We start from the raw sequence: 21,290 nt of genomic DNA on the forward strand, positions 1-21,290 counted from the left end.
AATAAGCAATCATATTTTAAAAAATGACTTAAGACATTAGTTAGAGTTTTGTGGAAATGGCAACTAAAACATGGCTCCTGTAGAGGAAAGCTTATGATAATAGTGGCTGGATCAATATTGATCAACATCAAAATGGTCCACCACATACTTGATAGGGTTTCAAAATCTAGCAAAAAAGAATTCAAAGTGTGTTTGTGTTATGTCAGATGTAACATGAGCTTTTACTTAACTTATTTTCTTTTACCTTTAGATATTATGGTTTTTGTGTTTTTTTTTTGTAACACTGAGGGTGCATATCACTCTGGGTGAATATGTTGGGCTAACTTCATGTCAAGTAAATGTTTATCTCCCTCTTGGCATAGCGAAGGCAGAAAAAGAGTGATTCAGGCTGTACCTGAGCCCAAAAATAGGATAGTCACTATGACCAAAAAACTGACATTTTCTTGCCTGCTAATATGGCATGAACTGAGGACATTCTTCCCAAGTGATAATCTAACAGCCTTGGCAAAATATCTGCTTTGTAAAGCTAAGGATTTTTATTTTTTAAGTATGTGGCTGCTGTTAAACACACAAGCTTATACACACATAGCTAATCTATTCAACACTATGCAAAGCTTTTTGAATATACCTATCTAATCCAATAAACAGAAATATTTACAGAGAGTTTGCATAGAGTGTCTTAATTTGAGGGGTGGTACAGATAGTTTTTTTGAGCACAGTTTAGGGCCTAGAGAAACCTGCCTCTATCATTCAGCTATATGACTCTAAGCAAGACTACGAATTTCTTTCAGTCTCAGTTTTCTCATCTGCTATTTAGAGATCATTACATCTACATCATAATATGATTGTGAAGATTTTATGAATCAGAATCTGTAATGTCCTTTAGTATTATGCTATTATGCCCCAAAGTTGTCCTAAGTAATCAATAATACAATAACAAATGCTTATGTACTCTTATCCTAATGTCTCAATAAAGAGTACTGTTGTCATAATTTTATATGTGTGGGAAATACTTGTCAAATATATTGTGAATAAATACACACTACTATATTTTATATAAATATAAAGCAGTAATAAAGTGATAATAAAATTTAGCTATGGAATCTTTAGAGTAATAATTTACACTATGGAAAGACTGAAGAGGAAGAAATGTTTGACTTTAATATGATGAGAACCACCCAAAGATGGAGCAAATCAACTCTGGAATCCAAGTATTCTCTGGAATGCTTTTAAGTATAGGCAATGACTAGTTAAGAATGTTGTGGAAGATATTTAAACATAAATGACCTCTAAGTTCTCCTCCCACTCTGAGAGTCAGTACTACATTCCCATTTCCAGTAATCCCTTGATATCAACAACGACTTCCCCATCATTCATCAACAGAACAGAAGATTCAGAGAACTTCACCCCAAAACCTTCCTTTAGAATAGCTGTAGGAAGAACTAGACTGTATTTTGTTCTAATTGGTGGAGATTAGACTCCCTTGGGCTCCTTGAATGTCAGGTATAACTTGATCTGTTTCCTTTCTATTGAAAATGGGTTGTGTTTACTTCCTTTTCTAAGCCAAGGTTTCTCAACCCTTGATAGGTGGATGAAATATGGTTCTACTGCTAAGGAAATGAGGTAAAAACACCCACACAATAATCATTCCTCTTTTTCTATCCTGGCTGAAATAAGCCAACAGGCAAACAGCGAAATATCAAGCTGAAAATCTTTCAAGGATAAGCAACCTTAGGAGTTGAGTTATTTTTCCTCATTTTGTCACAGAGAGAATGGTTGATGTAATAATAATTTGTAGTTAGGTTAAGAAGTGCAGAGATGCATCAAAATATTAACACAAAGTTAATTAACTTTGAGGAGCTTTATGGTTTCAGAGGACAGCATAAATTTCGTTTTTGCTATATGCAAAAATATTGGTCATTGTTTTGGGTAACTTATTCCAGTACTTCTTTTTAGGTCCCTATTAGAACAAATGTTTTAAGGCATCTTTGATTCTGTCTTTTGAATTTTTTTGCGGGCATTGTGTCCAAAAGGATAAGATGTAACCCTGATCCTCAGGACCTTACAGTAGTCTAGTGCTTAGAAATGAGGCATTATAGGCATACAATTTGAGTTTTAATCTTGAAGTGCTGTATAATTTCTGTGTAATCTTGAATAATGCCCTTTGCTCTTCTGAGCTTCATCAACTTTATCATGGGGATAATAATACTTACTTAGCAGGGTCGCTGTAAGGATTAAAGTAGATTGTGTACGTAAAGATGAAATAGTATATAAAATTTAGCAAGTGCACTAAGATATTATAGAGTACTTATGATACAGCTAGGTATCTTCACACCAGATGGGACATCACTAGTCGTTAAATGGAACTCAGCCACTGTGCTTCCCCTTAGCCTTTGAAAGGACAAGAACATCCCAGTCATGCAGTGGGGCAAGCCTCAGGACAAATGACAAGACTGAGGGAGCAAGCCAGGAATAAGGCTGGGACACGGATTAGGTGAGACTGCACATACCAGGGCTCAGAATTGCAAAATAAAGTGGATATGGGAAGACATAATCCTTCTCATTGCAACATGTGCACCCTTTACTTTTCACTGGATGCCTCCTAATAGGACAATAGAATAACATGCTAACATCCTATTTAACTGTTTAAAGCATTATAAAACAAAAAAAATAAGACTTTTGTATTTTATTTGATATGTGAGAGGGTCAAATTTATTCTATTTGATATGTGGGTGGATATAGGGCAAGTGTATGGAAATACTCCGTGTTTTCGCTTGATTTTTCTGTAAACCTAAAACTGCTCTAAAAATAAAGGCTATTAGCTATTAAAAAATAAATGTCCATACAGAAGATAAAAGAAAAAAGTCAATTTTATGAACTTCATCTCATAGAAAATATTTACTATGAGCAGTTAAAATTGTTTCCTTCTTTCCTTTCCTGACTTTTGTCTTGCTTCTCTAGCTGCATATTTAACACGCAGTGTATATTATGTGAAAATACTTGCAAATGTTATGTATTTTAATTATAACCATAGCATGAAAGTAGAAATGATCTCTGTTGAGTAGAGCATTAAAGTAAATCATCTAAAAGGTAGGTTTAGGCATTGAACAGATGTGTGTCCAACTCTCACTTTGCCATCAATGAAATTACAGTAAAAAAAAATGTTAATAAACATTTAAAAAAAATTAAAATAAATAAAATTTAGCAAGTGTAGCCTTTAGGTATGGCTTCGTTTATTACCTTTCTTTTTTTTTTTTTTTTTTTTGTGGGACCCTCGCCGGTGGCCTGGGATCCAACAGGCACTGCATAGGCTGTGGGCAGCCTTGCAACCCAGCGCTCAACCGCTGTGCCACCGGGGGAGGCCCTATTACATTTCTTAATGGGCAAATTACTTCACCTCCTCTGCTTTTGTTCCCCCCTCTGAAATGGCAATAATAATTGTACCGCCTCAATAAGGTTATTATAAATTAAGTTATATATGTATAGTGCTTAAAACATTTCCTCAAACATAATATATGCTCAATAGGGCTATTGTTGTTGTCATTGTTATTATAATTTTTTATTACTACTACTATTGGAGTATCTGAGAAATAAGTTGCCAGAATGCTCAAGAAGTAGGGCTTGAGGTTGTTCTTGAACTATTAGTTCAAGAAAATTGGTTTTGGTGGAGAGGAGATAATAGGAGAAAAAAAGAGTAAAAACCCTTAGATATAAATTGATCTGGCTCTTCTTAGAAATAGTTTTGATTAGAGAAGTCAATGTCTTGGTGGGGAGCATTGAGGTCATTAATTTTGGGCTTGATTCCAGAGACTCAATTGCCATGATGCCAACTCAAGTTCTGATTTTTCTTGTCCTTTCTTTTCAAGTTCTCACTTGAACTGCATTTAATTCCCATGAAGAGAATCTGACAAGTTGTTCCAGCCTTGTTCCAGTTGGTCCTGTGTTTGTTATCTAATCATCTTGTCAAGGAGTTTGAGTCATGGAGCATATTAAGTTGAGGATTAAAAAGTAAGGCAATGATTAGCAAAGGAGACATCATTTTACTTACATATTTGGATTGATGCTGATGCAGGAAGCATGAACTATGAGTAACTTGGGTAGAAACTTTGTCTTATTCATCATAATCTTCGAATGCTTGCCACAAAGTAGGCACCAAACAAATGTTTACTATTCTAAACAGACACTTAAAAAGGAGGAATTTATTTAGAAATTCTCCATCTCTCCTTACCCTACTTCACATCACATATACATAGCCCAGCCTCTGCATTGGTGTCATACTTAAAATTTATGTCACTTAAGCTGCTTGAGTCATCAAGAAAGCCTAGGCCAAGTCCACAAGTGTTTTACAATTTCTTCGAGGAAGAAGTTCTAACTTTCAAAATCTTCATGGAGTATAGTCCTAAAAGAAAGTCCACAGTCAATATTTTCTATATAGTCGCATTAAAGCTTAAGAAGAGTCTCATTTGCTTAAGCATAAAGTCACTTTGTTAGATCATTTCTTAATCCATACAGTTTTCACTCCTCTGACAATTTGCCTATAATGGAAGTAGTTTATGAACTTGTTAAGAAAATTCCAATAGCAGATGTCAAGACATCAGCCATGAAGTTAAAGAAATACAATACTATTCTTACTTACAAAAACCTTGCCTACTTTTCTTTAATGACTCCTTTAATTTTATCCTAAATTAAAAACAGCAGCTGCAAACTTTTAAATGATTTGCTTTTACTTCTCTTTTTCCCTCAATTTGGCATGACCCTTGTTACTCTTCTTTATCTCATTATATGGCTATGATGGTGTCACCTTTCTCTATTAAAGCATATTTTGAGAGGCCTTTTGAATGATGGAGCTTCATTTAATTCAGCTGAAGGCAGGGGGCAATATGTGAGCCATAATCCTCAAAGCCCAGTTGATTTCAGGTATTATAAATTGTATTCACATCCTATGACTTCATCACTTTTTTTCTCATTTAGAGTATCCTAATCATAGACTCAATCATCTTGCTAAGATCTGGAAACCATGGTTCATATTTTAATCCCACTACTGAAAAATTCTTTCTCTTGCCTATATCTGGTACCATCTCAGTCCAAAAAAGGAAAATTCATTACTAAATAAAATTTCAGTGGTAAATTTGAGCACTTTGAGTATTATGCTATCAATATTTTAAACTTCTTTTCACTTAAATTGCATCCAGCATCATCTAAGACCCAGAGCTACTAAGTAGAAGAGTATAGCATGCTTTTGCCAATATTTGTTTTGTATTTGTAGGGCCTTGTGATATTATACCTATATAAAAACCCTTAACTCCATGTTTGTTCTTTAACTCTTGGCCTGACTGTCATTCTCTGCCCTTGGTCCTGGGAACTACTTAATTGAAGGTCTGCCCTTGTATGTGTGCTGCCCTTTGAGCATACTGATAGGATGTCTTCTGGAATGAACCAAATGTACTATCTTATGGCAGGTCTGCAACTTCTTCCCTTTCTTCATAGCTCTTCTGAGATAAAGCAACTAATATTTTGAGTGACCTTCTGCGTTCACAGTTCCCATCTGTTGTGGCCTGAAATTACCATCTAAGTTCTGTGAGGATCTGCAGGGTGCCCCTTGATCTGTAAACCAAGCATGAGCAGTTACACAAATAGAACACACTTTTAAAGGCAGACAAGCTGATAGAATCAGACTCCATTTTCCCATTCTTTTACCATTTTATAAAACTAAGCTGTTCCTGTCTACTGCTCTTAGACAGAGACCTTTTAAAATTCTAGCAAACCTGATCCCAGACCCTGGCCAGCAAAGTCTTAGTCTTGTTAACTGATATCAGTAATGAAGTACATCTGAAACCAAGGTTCTTATGAGCCATAGGTATCCCCATTTTCTGATCAAGTTCTTTAATTTTTAAAATTAATTTTCCTGATTATAACCATGACATGTGCTTATTATGGAATGTTCAGAAAATACATAAAATAATAAGGAAGTAGCAATTACTCAAAATGCCAGTAAGTACCGGTAACTCGTGTTAACCTTTTAGCATATTTTCTTTCAACCTTGAAATTTTACTCTGCACATAATTTTTTGTAACATTATGTCATAAACATATTCATTTAAAGGAATATTTAAAGCATTATTTTAATGAATGCATATTAGTCCATTATTTAAATGCACTGTAATTATTTTATAATACCATAATTTATTCATTCTCCCATTATTGGACATTGTACATTTAGATTTCCAATTATTCAGAATGATAAATAGCCCTGTCAAAATATTCATTGATCTCGCTAATTATTTCCTTAGGATAGGTATCCATGTTCATCTTTTAAATTCCTAACAGTCTCTCAAATTGCTTTCTAAGAAAGCTGTAATACCCACCTGTAAGCTATTTTTATAGATGAAAAATTTATCTTACTATTCTACTTCCTTTTAATTAAAACTTTCCTAGTATAGAGATGATTCTGGATGCAAAAAAGAGTATGAATGGTAACTTTGGCTCTCATTATGGTCCAGCCATGGGAGAAGGCACATACCCACAACTTCTATCACCATGTTCCTTGCTCCAGGTCTTGCCTAAAGAGCTACAAAGAGATACTTCTTTATAAGAAGACTTCTTAGAATGTAATAAAACCGCAGTTCACATTTTTTTTAGCACCCATTCATTTATTGGGCCCTTTCTTACCAATTGTCATAATAGATTCTCAAAAAATCTTCTAAGGATGATGTTCTTGTGGAGGTGCTTGAGTCCCTATGCTCCCAGATAGCAGGGGTCCTCTGTTTGCCCTAGACTTTCAGACTATGGATGTATTCTAGGCTGACAAGTAATAGATAAGGTACTTTATTTTTTTTTTTTTTTTTAAATAGAGGCATGCTTTATTTATTTATTTGTTTGTTTGTTTTGTTTATACATGCACTGGGTACAGTCAGAAGCGCGGGAGGGTGAGAGAATTCACCAGAGCCAGAGCAGGGAGCAGAGCAGGCAGAAGGACCGAAGTACACTGCTGAGGGGAGCAGCGGGCGGCAGGAGAGGTCTGCACGCCATGTGGGACCCTCCTCTGGTGGCCGGGGAGCAGCCGGGGATCGAACCGGCGCCGCAGAGGCTGCGGGCAGCTTCGCAACCCAGCGCCTAACCGCTGTGCCACCGGGGAGGCCCATAGATAAGGTACTTTAAATCTAACTTGAAATATAGTACTCTTTCTGTTATTCTTCCCGTTATACCATAGTACATATTGGAAAGGGAGGTGCACCGAAAAGAACTTAACCTTTAATTGTATAGGTCCCTTCCAAGACCCTATGCCTAATTTCATACTTGTAATTTTGTAAACTTTTTCTTAAAAAGGGCCCCCAGTGTATATAAGTTTCAGGGCCCCACAAAACCTGGATCAACCCCTGATCCACAGATAGCAGGACACTAAGAGCACAAATGTAACTGCCAGGGATTCTGGGGTAGGAGAAAGCAGTTAGAAACGTCAAGGTTGGGATGGAGAGGGCAACAATATTGCTAGAGTATAGGCTGTGAAACTGGTAATTCCAAGTCTTTAAGTCTCCCCGTAGCACACACACATAAACACAAATGACTCTTACTACCTTCCCTCTCTCAGACAACAGATGCAGTAATTTTCTTCAGAAAAATTGTGTATCATTTGCCTATTCAGGGACGATGCTTAACTGATGTATCCAAAGCACCAAATCAGGACCCAGGTACCTTGGGGACAAGGTAGTCAGAAGGGAGAACAGTGTCCAATTTGAAGACCTGATAGGGCACAGTTGAAGCTAGATTGAGATGACATAGAAGAAAATGGATCTCACTGTTTGTGAGTTTTGGAGGCATGCTACACAATGGGGATCACTTGCACCAAATTATAAATTAGATGTTATATTAAAGACATTAAACCAAACATGATGGGTTACCTATCAGGCTGTGTTGGCTTGGTTTCATGCTCACTGGATTGTCTGCAGTCAGGTCCATCAGTTAGTGGTTCTTAACCCATTTCTTTTGCTATAAGCCCCTTTGACATATGATGAAACCTATGTATCTCCTTCCCAGAATAATTTTTTATGTGTAAAATAAATTATGCAGAATTTCAAGGGAAGCAAATTTTACTGAAATGTAGTTATCGAAATACTTATGAATACTTACAAAATAATTGTGATATTGTAAAATGGTGTTTCTTTAGTACTGCATTAAAACCCACATTTAGTATTCTGCAAATTGTCAAAGTTTCAATGTTGTGATGAGCATAAACAATGTTTGAGATTTCTATAGCAACTATAATGTTATATGAAAATATTTTTTGAATATTTATTACATATCAGCCGTGATCCTTGCCTCATAGATCATATAGTTTATCAGGTCAGTCAGACTCTAGAAAAATAATTACAACGGGAATTCATGGCATGAACTAGAAGGAAGGATCAGGGTACTATGGGAGCATATGTCCAGAGAAAGCCCACTCAAATATGTTAATGGAATTGGGGGAGGGAGGAACAAGGGGATGAGGCATGGGGGTTGAAAGTGAAGGTAGAACATTTTTGACAGGGGGGAAAATTTGTGCCAAATTTCAGAGTTCAAAGAGAATCTCAAAGAACATAAAGTACCATGCTCAATAACATGGTTGTCTCGATAAACATTTGTCCAAAATTGTGTCACAAATAAAGTTATTATGAAGTGATTTGTGGTCAGAATGAGATCTAGGAAACTGCTGGGAAGTTAAAACCTTAGGAGACCCGAATATGGAGATGGGAATAGATGCATCAGTTTGAGAGACATCCTTTCTCTATTGAATTAAAAAAGGCATAATCCATGGAACTCGCACTTTGTGTTTATTGGGCTGATTTTTATCTATATTTATGTCTATATCATCTATATCTATATCTAAATACATACACTTTGTCCAGTACCTAAAATGTCTCCTGTCTGAAAGCAGAAAAGATCAATTACTAAATTAATTATTTGGGTTTTTGGCCATTAATGTAATCATTTCTAATCATATCTTGTTTTGAAACCACAAATTCTTTCTCAATTAGAGCTGTTATTATCTGTCATTGAATGCATTTGAATTTCAGCATGAATATATGGGTTTCACATATTTTATGTGCCAAATCGGAATTAAGGCTCATGCAAATTTTAATATACTAAGTTTCAGTCAAAGCAAATAGTCTTGCTTAGATTTAAAATGTGCATCTATATTTGATCTCAGTAGAACTCCAAAGTTCCCCACTACCTTGACCTACTACCCAATTAGCCGGAGCAATTCTAAGCTCCATTTTATCACCTTCTCCAAACTCCCAAGTGCTGTTTGAAAAAAATCATGTAATTCTAATGAGTATTTACACTTGAACCGCCTTTTATTTGATTTCAGGTGAATGCTATTTAATTTCTTCGCTTTGACACATTTTTGTTCAATCCCACCCTTCCACTTTCCTCAGGCCCCCCAGATTGCTTTCCCACTACCTATCTCAGAGAAAGACAAATACTGTATGATTTCACTCATGAGTGGAATGTAAAGAAACAAAGCAAACAACCAAAGCAAACTATTAGATACCGAAGACAGATGGGTGGGTGCCAGAGGGGAAAGGGTTGGGTGTGGGTGAAACAGATAAAAAGGGTTAAAAATATCTTTTCCTCCTTTATTAAAGGAAAAAGTGTCCTCTTCCTTTTCAAAAGTTAATACTTTTCTCCTCCTGAAGACCAAATTCTATCTCTTCTCTCTCTTTCTCAACCCTCTGTCTTTTATTTTCACTACTCACATCCATGAGACCCTTCTTTCTCCTGAGTGGCAGGCTACCTATACAAGAATCTCCCTTTGCCTCTGTAATTACTATTCTCAGAATAGTCTATACTTTCTTTCTGTCTAATTCCAGTTCACTTTTCAACCCACTTCAAACTTGTGCCTTTCAAACTTTGTCCCACTCACCACACTGTTCCCTATCAAAAATTCGATTTAGCACTTGCTGCCTCTGCAAAGTGCTGCATGCTTCCCACTTATTGTTCAAGCCATTTCACATCTATGCTGAAATAGTGCCTACCACCATTCTTCTCAACACTGGTTACATATTGAAGCCACCAAGGAAACTAAAATTTTTTTGATTGATAATATTGGTTTATAACATTATGTAGGTTTCAGGTATGTAGCATGATAATTAGACATCTGTGTGTACTACATCTCGATCATCACCAAAAATCTTGTTCCTTGCACCACCATAAAATCTACGCTCTTTGTCTGTTTCACCCACACACAACCCTTTACCCTCTGGCAACCACCAATCCACCGATCTGTTTTCTGTATCTAGGAGTTTGTTTTGTTTGTGTGCTTTGTTTCTTTACATTCCACGTTAGTGAAACCATACAGTGTTTGTCTTTCTCTGATTTATTTCACTTAGCATAATACCCTCAAGCTCCATCCATATTGTCACAAATGGCAAGATTTCACCTGTTTTTACAGTTGACTAGTATTCCATTACACACACACATACATACACACACACATATGTGCTTCATCTTTATTCATTCACCTGCCTATGGGTACTTAGGATGTTTCCATATCTTAGCTATTGTAAATAATGCTACAGTGAATATGGAGGTGCCTATATCCCTTTGCATCAGTGTTTTTGTATTCTTCAAATAAATACTCAGTAGTGAAATAGGTGTCTATTCTTCATTTAAGGAATCTCCTGTTTTCTGTAGAGGTTGTACCAGTTTAAATACCCACCAAGAGTGTACAAGGGTGGCCTTTTCCCCACATCTTAGCCAACAATTGTTGTTTTTGGTCTTTTGGACAATAACCATTCTTGCATGTGTGAAAAATATCTTTTTGTTGTTTTGATTTGCGTTTCTCTAATAATAAGAGATGCTAAACTTCTTTTCACATGCCTGTTGGCCATCTGTATGTCTTCTTTGGTTTAATCTCTATTCAAATAATCTGTCCTTTTTTTTTACATTTATTATATGTATTTATTTTATTTTTAACTTATTTATTATCTTTCTCTCTCTCTCTATATATATATATATGTATTTTTTTTACATCATTCTTCCTTTTTGTACAATGTATGCTTTCTCCTCTCAGGTGTAGTCCCTGTAAAATTCCCACCACCAATTCACCTGTGCACCATTGCCATAGTCCTTTGTGCTTTTCCTTCCCCTGTTTTGATTCTTCATCCTCTGTCTTCCCTGAAGAATGTCTCTGATTTATAGTTTCCTGTTGATTTTTTTTATTATAATTATTATTTCCCTGATCCCTTATTTGGTTCCCCTATATTCCTCCTATAAGCAAAACCATCTGATATTTTTCTTTTTCCTTCTGGCTTATTTCATTGAGCATAATCCCTTCCAGCTTCATCCATGTTGCTGCGAATGGCATGAGTTTATCTTTTTTTGATTGCTGAATAGTATTTCTTGTGTATGTATACCACATCTTTTTGATCCAGTCATCTATTTTTGGGCATTTGGGTTGTTTCCATAGCTTACCCATTATAAATAGTGCCGCTGTAAAAACATAGGGGTGCAGGTGCCTTTTGAATTAATATTTCTGTGTCCTTTGGGTAAATACCTAGGAGTGGAATTGCTGGATCATATGGAAGCTCCATCTTTAGTAGGTTGAAGAACTTCCATACAACTTTCCATAGTGGTTGGACCAGTTTGCACTCCCACCAGCAGTGCAGGAGAGTTCCTTTTTCTCTACATCCTCGCCAACATTTGTTGTTGCTAGTTTTTTTTTAATATGTGCCATTCTCACTGGTGTAAGATGGTATCTCAGTGTAGTTTTGATTTGCATTTCCCTGATTACAGTGATGTTGAACATTTTTTTCATATGCCTTTAACAAGCATTTTGAATAACACATTCTTGGCAATGAAGTCTGGACATTTATCAGACATGGTAGAGAAAATTCTCACTCTGCATTATGGAAAGGACAGCCAGATATCAACTGTTATAGAAATGAAACAAGATGGAAAATTTTAACAAACTGTTTGCATTGTTTTCTTAGAGACTTCCTCCACTGCCAGAGATCTTGAATAGCCTCCTGATCAGTCATCCAAAAGTAATTCTTCACATGATTGATGAACTTGTTTCCCACTTTGGGAAGAGAACCACCTTTTTCTATACTTGTTTGTATTTTTGTTTTAATGTCTTCTACAGAACTAGGCCCTTTTGTTGTTTCAGGAGTTTTGTTCCTGTTTTTTTTTTGTTGTTGTTGTTGTTGCTGCTGTTGTTTATTTTTTAAGGATTCTTGACCTTTTGATCTAGGTATTGATGGTTTTGAGTCTTTTCCATACTGGTTTGATTTTTGTGCATTTTTGGCAGGAGAATCTCATATAGATTTCATTACTGGTGCTTTTTCTTGAGCTTCCTCCTCATCAAAATCATCATCGTCATTGTCAGCATCTTCATTAGCAGAAAGTTTTGCTTTTTTTCTGGGGAAATTTGCTACCACTTCCAGAGGCAGAATGCTTCCCAGATAAACTTAGGCGTTTCACACCCCCTCCCCTTCATCTTCTGACTCTGAATCTTCCTTCACAGCTATTAAGTGCTATCCACTCATATCCACAGGCCCTGAACCACAGTTTAGCCATAATACCACAGGGGGCAGGATTTCAAAGTCCCCAAGGGAAAGGGTTGGCTGTTGCAGACATTTTCAAAGTTGCAAGTGTTACTTTAGTAGGACTAGCTTCATACTTCAGTTCTTCTGCTTCAACATTGTCCATTTCACCCTTTGTACCAGCTCCTAAACTCTGTTCTGAAAGATAACTGGTGTTCACATTCATCATTACCCACCTTAAAGTGATAATAATTGTTGGCCTTTAGATTTCATCCAAAAAAGATAGTTATGGGGCTTTAGGGGACTCATGTCCATCGAATCTTCCATGGGGTGATGGCATGCATTTAGGTGGGATAGTAAGCAAGATATAGATAAACAACTGCAGCCTCAGAACAGCTGTGCAGGACACAATCACACCAGGGATGTTTCAGTTCTTATGTTCAAATCTTTAATCCATTTTGGATTAATTTGTGTGTGTGGTGTTAGTATTCTGGTTTCATTCTTTTCAGTGTGGCTTTTCAGTTTTCCTAGCACCATTTATTGAAGAGACTTTCCTTTCTTACTCCATGTTCTTGACTCCTTTGTCATATGTGTGGGTTTATTTCTGATTCTAATATCATACTATTTTTGATTATTATAAATCTGTACTATAAAGTCAGGAACCATGATACTACAACTTTTTTTCTTTTATCCTGAGTCTTGCTTAGGCTATTTGGTGTCTTTCATTGTTCCACACACATTTTAGGATTTTTTGTTATATTTCTGTGAAGAGTAGCACTGGCATTTTTGATAGGCATTGCCTTGAATCTGTATATTGACTTGGCTATTTTTAAACAATGTTAATTGTTACAATCCAGGAGCACCTTTCTATCTCTTAGTGTATCTGTTCCTTTTAACAATGTCTTATAGTTTTCTCTGTGTTTCACTTCCTTGGTTAGATTTATTCCTCTGTATTTTATACTTTTTGATAAGCTTACAAATGGGATTCTTTTCTTAATTTCTCTTTCTGCTAGTCCTTTTCATATAGAAACTCAACAGACTTTTGTATATCATTTTTTATCCTGTCACTTTATTTAATTCATATATTACTTCTAATAGTTTTTGAATGGAGTCTTTAGGTTTTTTAAATATATAATATCATGTCACCTGCAAATAATGAGTTTCCGTTTTTTTTCTTACCTAATTCCTCTAGCTGGAACTCCCAATACTATGTTGAATATAGTGGTGATAATTGGCATCCTTGTCTTGTTCCTGATCTTAGAAAAAAAAAAACTTTGACTCTTTCAACATTGAGTATAATGTTAGCTGTGGGGTTGTCATAAATGGCCTTTATTGGATCTTGAATCTTGTCAGATGATTTCTGCATCTGTTGAAATGATCATATGATTTTATCCTCTGTTTTGTTGATGCAGTATATCATATTCAGTTGGAGATGTTGAACCATCCTTGCATACCTGGAATAAATTCCAGTTGATCATGATACATGATCCTTTTAATATTGCTCAGTTTGTTTTGCTGATATTTTCTTGAATATGTTGCACCTATGTTTATCAGAGATACTGACCTATAATTTTCTATTTTGTGATATTCTTGTTTGGTTTCAGTATCAGGGTAATGTTGGGCTCATAAAATGAGTCTGGAATTGTTTACCTGGGACATTTTTAAAAGTCCTGATTCCCAGGCCAAACCTCAGACCAACTACATCAGAAACTGGGACCCAAGCATTAGCAGTTTCCTTATCTCTCTAGAGGTTTTCCGGTGTGCAGCCAGGGCTGACAACCACTGCACCAAAGGCCTTATCTTTGGTTTCTGTTCTTTCCTAAAGCTCCTGGCATTGAGGCAGTCTAATATTGGAATCAGACAAATCTGAGTTTGAATCCTGGTCACATCACTCATTATTTATGTAACTTCAGAAAGGTATTTAATTGATGTCTGTATTTCTCATTTGCAAGTCAGCATGGAAATACCTAACACAATTTTTATAAATATTAAGTTATGAGCTAGCGTATACAAAATACCTGTCATGTAGTAAGCCCTCAGGACATTTGCTTTCTATGGCATTTTGTTTGGTCCTTGCTGAATGTTATTTTTCTGTCCTTTCCCCCTAAGGATGTCATTGCCTTCCTCCCCCTTTATCTATAACTTCATTTTCTCCTTTAGCTTTAATTTTCAGTCCTTGTCAAATGATTCCCCTGTGTAGTTGTCTAGGCTGACTTTCCTCTTGTACTGTGTGCTCATTTTCCCAGTCTGTATGAAACATCTTCCGATGAATGTCTGTAGCACCCAGGATTCATGCTTTGCCAGGCACAGAAACTGACCATTGTAAGTACAATTGGCTATCTCTCATCATCCCTAGGAAAGCTGGAAAACCAGGTTGGAAAACAGGCAAGATTGTGGGGATGTTTTGTAGCTGGAACTCTGGCCAAAATCACTTAGCTGAACAAATGTGATATAAAAAACATTGCTGAATACTGGAAAGTGCAGCTTCTAATGGACATGGATTTCTGGGGCAATCATCACCTCTAAAAGTATTCTCCCCTGAGAAGGAGGGAGAGGGATAAGAGGGAGGGAGGGAGGAGCACAGGGGACTGTGGTAATGGTGCACGGGTGCCTTGGGGAAGGAAACTCTATGGGGACTCAACCTGAGGAGGTGGGGGGAAGCAGATATTGTTTAAAAAATAAAAATAAATAAAAATAAAAAATGTATATCTAAAATTTTTTTAAAAAATAAAATGGCAAAACAAACCAAAAAAAAAAAAAAAAGAATTTCCCCTGATTGTGCTTTTTTTTGCAATATTAATTCCAGTTTCAACTTCCAGAACAGGTGTGTCTATTTGGCCAAAGCAGGTGGCATAGCCTTACCCTAGCAGCAAGAGAGTCAGGAAAGAAAATATTCAACTTTTTTTTTTTTTTTTACTTCTGTAATGAGAAGTGAGGTGTACCTTCCAGTGAGACTAACAGTCAGGAAATTCCACATTGTGGGATGGGTGGTCAAAAATGGCAAGTGCCTACTGCAATATCCTATAAATACCTCAAATTTAACATGCCCCAACCAATCTGAATTCCACCACTACCTCCACCCAAACTGGGTTTGCCTGTTGGTTTCCTTATTCAGTTAATTATATCACAGTCTGATATATTTTTTTAAATTTTTTTTACATCATTGTTTATTTTTTTTTCTTAAGATTTATTTATTTATACAAGCACACTAGGTACAGTCAGAAGCGCGGGAGGGTGAGAGAATTCACCAGAGCCAGAGCAGGGAGCAGAGCAGGCAGAAGGACCAAAGTACACTGCTGAGGGGAGCAGCGGGCGGCAGGAGAGGTCTCCACGCCATGCGGGACCCTCCTCCGGTGGCCGGGGAGCAGCTGGGGACCGAACCGGTGCTGCAGAGGCCGCGGGCAGCTTCACAACCCAGCGCTCAACCGCTGCGCCACCCGGGAGGCCCACAGTCTGATATTTCTTGAGTGATTTCTATTCTCTGTGGATTTGCTTCTCTTCTTACATACATATATCTATCTGCACCTAATGTGCAGCATTCTCCTCCTTCAAGACTCACTGCAAAAACTACCTCCTTCATGGGCCTTCTTTGATCTCTTAATCAGAATGACTTTCCTCTCCCCTTTGTATTCCCACAGAACTAAAATTTGCATTTATTTAGTTGCTTATGTGTGGCACCCTCTTTCTATACTGTTAACTCTGAAACCAGGGATACACAATCTATTTATCTATGCCTCCCCCTCACAGAACCCAATGTGTTTTACTTAGCAATTATTTTAAAATATGACTTCTTAGTTGAAATGGTTTCTGCTAAAGTTCTCTCCTGTTGTAGATAATCACTCATATCACCACATCAAAGACACCATTAAATATAAGATGCACTGTGTTTTATGTACAGCTAGAAAAGAAAAAAATATTGTTATGAAACCTAGATATACCACTGACTGTAAGATGCTTCTTGATTTTGTAGATATAAACTGTTTTTTAAAAAATTGAGCCTTAGAATTTCTGAACTACAATAGTATCATTGTAGTTTAATAGCAATATAATTTATTCTATAACATCATTAGCTATGAATAATTTATAGCATTGATACAGGGCAGTAAGGGACACTAAAACTGGCCAAGGACACTACCCAGATAGTTTACTGGTCACTCTCTGAGTTCTTCACCTGCATGTACAGTTGCAAGACTACTTAGGCTCAGGAAACAACAATGGGATTTATTTAACAAACCAGGGAAAAATGAAGAGTTATTGAGGCCAAAATGGCCTTTATTTCACCCGCAACAGTGTCCAGTGTTTTTCAATCCTAAACAAAAGCACCTAAGATGGCATCTTCCCACCACTGAGGTGGAGCTCCTCTCCTGAACAATAGGCTGCGTGTCCAAGATAGTGTCTTCCTGCCTCTGTTGACTGGAGCACGTTGCAGCCAGACTCTAGGCCAGGTTCCAAATCACAAGGACAACAGAAGCTGCAACAAGAGATGCTCCTGGAGTTGCCAGGATGCCCTATCACAGCACCAGGCAAGCGACACTCAAGATGCAGCTACAGCAGGTGAAAGACCCAACAAATGGCCATACTCATGCAGCTCAGCGAGGCACCCAGCTCTAGGTCTTCACCTTCTCTGCCAGGCTGTAACAGCAGCAAAACCAGGGACAGTTTCAGTCACATGGCTAATGGCAAAGCCTCTGAACTTTTCCTCTCTGCTGGAGGCCTCCACCTTCAGAGGCCCACAATAGCCTTCTGGAAGATCGGTGTGGTGGAGGACCAAAATCCACTAACCCCAAAAGCTCAATCTTGAAATGCTGAACTCTGAAGTTGAATGAATCCACCCCCTTCTGCAGTCCCTTATATTACTTATACATCGTCCCACCCCAAATGCCATACTTTTTAGGATTTTCCCTGGGACTATCTAGCCTTACCAACAACCACCTCCAGGGGGCACCACCTATAACAGTCTATGGCTTCAGCCACCCGTTACAGTTATATTTTAAAAAAACAAATGATTATTTTGGGTTAGATTTTTTCAAACCCTATGGCACTAATGTTTCATTTATTTTTGATGCTTATGCATTTGACAAATGTCTTTTCTGTTGTGTTATTTATGGTGTTAGAGTATTTTTTAGGTATTATGGCTTGGGTCCAAAATTTAAAATTTATAAGGCTATATTTAAATTACATGTTTTGAATGTCAGGCTCCTGACATTTGAGAAGGTGGCTATTTAACTTGATTTTTTTCCTTCCCTCTTGAACAAGATGTTCTGTGAAAGGCTTGGGAGAAAAGCACAGGGCTCAAGACTCCTGTCCTGGTGTAAGGGGCCTGGCAGCCAGGAAGCGGGCAGAGCCTGTGCCAGGCTAGATGCAGGGATTCTGGCACCAAAAGTTTCCTAGGAGAAATCATCTCACCAAGAGATTTCACAAATATGTATAGTGCTTTTAGGTAAAAAGAAAATTTTTCCCAGGGTGAAATCTGTTGCTTCAACTTGGCTTGTCTTGGGTTGCTCTTCATCATGCATCTGACAGCCTGAATTTTGCATAGATGATGAGAGCTACGCAGATATTTCAGTTCAATTTATCAAGAGCAGTGAAATAGGAAGGAGATGAATGAATGGTGATATGTTTGTCAAAAAATGTTTTCTTTTTAAATATTGCTTTCTGTGTGATTTTGCTTCAAAATTGTGGATAAGTAGAAATACTTTCAATGTAATACTCTCATTATCCTTTTCCTTCCCCCATCTTCTCTAGGCTAAATCTAATCACTGCACTTTTCGCCTGGTAAATAAGCAGCATCGTGCCCAGAGATCCTCTACTCCGGAGGTGGGTAAGGGAATTTATCAACCTTGTGTCCATCCCATCCCCCACCCCTCCCACACTGATACTTAAAATAACTGCGGAGTCATTGTATCAGAGGCTCCCTCAGCCAGCAGGGTTTCATAACAAGGCAAGTGGGGAGCAGGTTCTTCAGGGTGAAAATGAAGCTTTGCTGGTTATATTTTGTTTAACCACAGCCATTTTGTCATTTAAAAAACCCGAGGCTACTCTGAGGTTTGGTTCACTGGCAGGTTTCTGTGAATGTGCTCAGTGGATATATTAGCAAAAGCTCATTTAGCGAAAAGATCATATATGTTTGGGGAAGTGAAGAAAGCCTTTTTTTTTTAAGATAAATGTTCCGTGAAAATATTGACATTTTATTTCATTACTTAAATTCAACTGCAAGTATCTCAGACTGACATTTATTTTGCCTGATTTTCCCTTCACCAGAAAGAGAAAACATTAAAGATCTCTTTCTACACTTTCACAAGCAGCTTTCACAAGGGTAATAGCTGTTGACATCTGCTTAAATTTGGGAGCAATTTGTTCTTTACATAACAGAATATTTCAGAAAGCACCCAAGTACAGAAGAGAGTGCTCTTGTCAAAAACAAGGCTTTTAGTATGGAAATAAATTATTTAAATCACATTGCTTTCCTAAACCCAGAGGACAAGCTAAGGAGGTGGGAGTTTGGGGAGAGAATGATGAGATTTAAGGTCCCTAGGCTTCAGTTTGAAAGCATCTCGGGTGCAATCTGTTACTTTGGGCACGGTAAACTCTGATTTATGGTTAACACTAAGAGTTCATGCGATTTGTTATTTTCAGTCCCCTGACTGCAAGGTCTTTAAAGAAGTCCGTAGGCTAGCATTTCTCCAAGTGTGGTCCTAGATCAGCAGCATCAGCCTGGCAACTTGTTAGAAATACAAATTCTCAGTCACTACCCACACCTGATGAATCAAAAACCCTGGGGGTGGAACCCAGAAGTCTGTTTGAATAAGAGCTCCAGGGGATTCTGATGCATGTTAAAGTTGGAAAACCACTGGTCTAAGAAAATGGTCTTAGCTGAATAATTTTCCTAAAGCATATAGCTTTTATCTCCCATAGTGATAATTTTTAAACTGGTTTATCAGATAAATGACCTGCCGTCTTGTGTATTCCCAGCTAATGCATCTTTAAACAACTACCACTGAGGGTAAAGTGCATGAAGTTTAAATTGACCTTATATACAGACAGTAGAAAGTCTACTTACTGTTTCGTTATGCATTGTTCTAACACTGGCTCATATGACAAATACATCCTTTGTAAAACCTGAGGCATGTACTCCAATTGTAATCTTAAGCATCTTGGAAGAGGAAAGCTTTCCAAAAATGTGCCCACTCCCACATGTTGTTTCTCCTCCAGTATCTGTGTCTTTGATATTACTGGTTCCTTTCCTTGGAATCCCTTCTGCCTTTCTTACTTGCTTACTCCAGCTCCTTGGGCCTGAGGCCTTTCCTCAATCCCTTAACTGGCACTGGGTCCTTCTCTTGTTCATAACTTATAACATGAGATATTGTAATTGTTTTCTTGTCTCTCTGCACTATTTTATATGCTAGTTGAGTGAATAACTATACTGAATACCTAGCACAGTACCTGATTCAGGTTGGGATTTAATAACATTTTGAATAAATGAATGAATTAAGAACCACTTGTCCTATATACAAGCAATTTGTCAATGCTCAGAAAGAAATTAAAATGTTAGCATGCTCTCAAGTATCACCCCTGTGGGGTAATCTCTCTCCTCCTTTAGTTTTACTTTTTTTTCATTAAAGAATAAGAGTCCAGAGATTATATCAGCAGTGTACTGTGTTCTATATAGAATATTCAGAAGCTATGAATGAGGGGTTAATAGACTCCTAGGAGAGCTAATTTCAAAGGACTTCAAATTTTTTTCAAAGAACTGTCACACCCTGTTGTTTCATTTTATAGAATTGTATTCATCTACCTTAGGCTAAATGTGCATATCAGGAATATTTCACTATTTTAAACAGCAAGAAAGGTAACCAGAGTTTCAAAAGGGAGTTGAAGGCAGAGATATTGTTCCAATACCTAGTAAGATGATTGAATGGACAAAAAAATAATGCTGATTGTTTAGAAGGTAAATAAAATGCAGAAAAAGCTCATTAGTCTAATAGAAACAAAATGAAAGGGATAAGCATGATTAGATGAAACAAAATAATGAAATGATGTGAGTGAGTGTGGAAGGCCAAGTGTCACTGTGCTATTCACCTACTAAACTTGTTGGGGAAAACTGTTATGACAAATACTTAGAAATAATTTGCACAGTGAATTCCAAAATATTCATAACTTGATATTGCATTTCCATTTTTTTTGTCCTTGAATTCTAGTGGATTAGAAGGGTTTGTGTCCAAATGAGTGTAAACTAATTGACAAAATAGACATTTTTTTTTCAGGCCACTGAATGCAAATACTAATGGGTAGGAAGGACTGGCAACCTCTTTCTGAAGTCATTTTGGAAAATATACTCTGAAAACAAATCCAAGATCAGATTTAGAAAGCTGTTCATTTGTCTTTTCCTAAAAAAAAATCCTGTTGGTTTAAAAGATGGCATGCAAATGGCTGCACTAATTTACATTTCCACACTGTATTAGGGTTCCTTTTTATTCAAATACTCTCCAACACTTGTTGTTTCTAGTCTTTTTTTTTTTTAAAGATTTATTTATTTATTTATTTATTTATTTATTTATTTATTTATTTATACAAGCACTGAGAATTCACCAGAGCCAGAGCGGGGAACAGAACAAGCAGACAGACGAAATACACTGCTGAGGGAAGCAGCAGGCTTGGCAGGAGAGGTCTGCGAGCCATGTGGGACCCTCGCCAGTGGCGGGGGATCCAACCGACATTGCAGAGGCTGCAAGCAGCTTCGCAGCCCAGCGCTCAACCACTGCGCCAC

General features: G+C 37.2%; 1 pseudogene; it reads right to left on the reverse strand.

Annotated features, from left to right (window-relative positions):
• Positions 1-11,914: 11,914 nt before the first annotated feature.
• Positions 11,915-12,850, reverse strand: LOC119245737 (nucleophosmin-like; annotated as a pseudogene).
• Positions 12,851-21,290: the final 8,440 nt, after the last annotated feature.

This window comes from Talpa occidentalis, unplaced genomic scaffold (genome assembly GCF_014898055.3).
Source record: "Talpa occidentalis isolate TD23 unplaced genomic scaffold, MPIMG_talOcc4v2.1 talOcc4.15, whole genome shotgun sequence".
Taxonomy (NCBI): domain Eukaryota; kingdom Metazoa; phylum Chordata; class Mammalia; order Eulipotyphla; family Talpidae; genus Talpa; species Talpa occidentalis.